Source organism: Pinus tabuliformis, chromosome X (genome assembly GCF_031772625.1).
Source record: "Pinus tabuliformis cultivar Carrire ecotype Pingquan chromosome X, CPIR1, whole genome shotgun sequence".
NCBI classification, from domain to species: Eukaryota; Viridiplantae; Streptophyta; class Pinopsida; order Pinales; family Pinaceae; genus Pinus; species Pinus tabuliformis.
In genome coordinates, this window is record NC_142308.1 from 1031564488 (window position 1) to 1031565566 (window position 1079).

The following is a 1079-nucleotide window of genomic DNA, read 5'->3' on the forward strand; positions in this document are numbered from 1 at the left end:
TATAAGGTAACTGGATTTTAAATTTTTAGCTCATAAAATAATGATAAACCTAAAATTTCTGAGTGAAACCTATTTGGATTTTAAAAACTCTGAAACCAAAATGTAATTAGATTTAAAAAACTCTGAAACTATAATGTAATTTTAAAAACTCTGAAACTAAAATGCAATTGGATTTAAAAACCTTTGAAGGTTCAAGACAGATAGCTTTTAGATTGCCGAGCATGCTTTCAATGAGAGTTGAACTCATGACCTCCCGCTTACTAAACGGGTGCTCTAACCAACTGAGCTATGAAAGCAGATGACACGTTCTTTGGATTCTCAACTTGTCAAATCATGGCTACTGTTAATACAGATACTCAAATCTATTCAAACCATAGGTACCCCCACCTACACAAGGCGCAGAGCCAGTGCCTTATTTTCCAGAGAAATTCGAGGGTTTGTATCAAAATGTTTAGCGTACAGTACAGTACTGCATTTTTCTGCTTTAAAACTTTCCTTGCCTGCAGTGATCCGGACACTGGCGGTTCCATGTGGTATTTTCATAACCTACCAATTGCTTGCGGAGAGCGAGGGCACCATCCACTTCATTTTAACGCATCAAAAGTTAAAAGCATAGACCGAGAAAAAGCATCGCCAAATGGGAAATTTTTACCTAGAAATAGACTCTGTTATTGGTGTAGGCGGAACTTCGATAATTTGTAAGGTTCCAAAGTAAAAAAATCGTTTGCATCCACGAATAAGGATTTAGGTTTACCATTTACCATGGAAAATCATGAACTATGTTTTTTTTGGCTTGCAATGCATATATTTTTCGCTTTCTACAAAATCTAGTGATTGGTTCATCCTCTCCCACATGGATTATGGATAGTGAGTAACACTGAGCTCATTTCTGAGCAATTCCTCTGTCTTGTTAGAGGAGGCTATTTCATAGATTTCTACTATTGTTTATATTGATAGAATTATCAGTTAGAAATGTGTTTAGGAATTTTTATCATGATTAACATTCAAGGTGGACATTCCACTCATCATGACGGATCATAGAATTAAATGATTACAAATGAGTGTTTTGAAGATTTTAG

The 1079-nt window shown here is 35.3% G+C and overlaps 1 non-coding gene across 1 annotated transcript; it reads right to left on the reverse strand.

The window, feature by feature from the left end:
- Positions 1–222: 222 nt before the first annotated feature.
- On the reverse strand, positions 223–296 carry TRNAT-AGU (transfer RNA threonine (anticodon AGU)). The gene has a single exon. It is a non-coding gene; the product is annotated as a tRNA-Thr (tRNA).
- Between the last annotated feature and the right edge of the window lie 783 nt (positions 297–1079).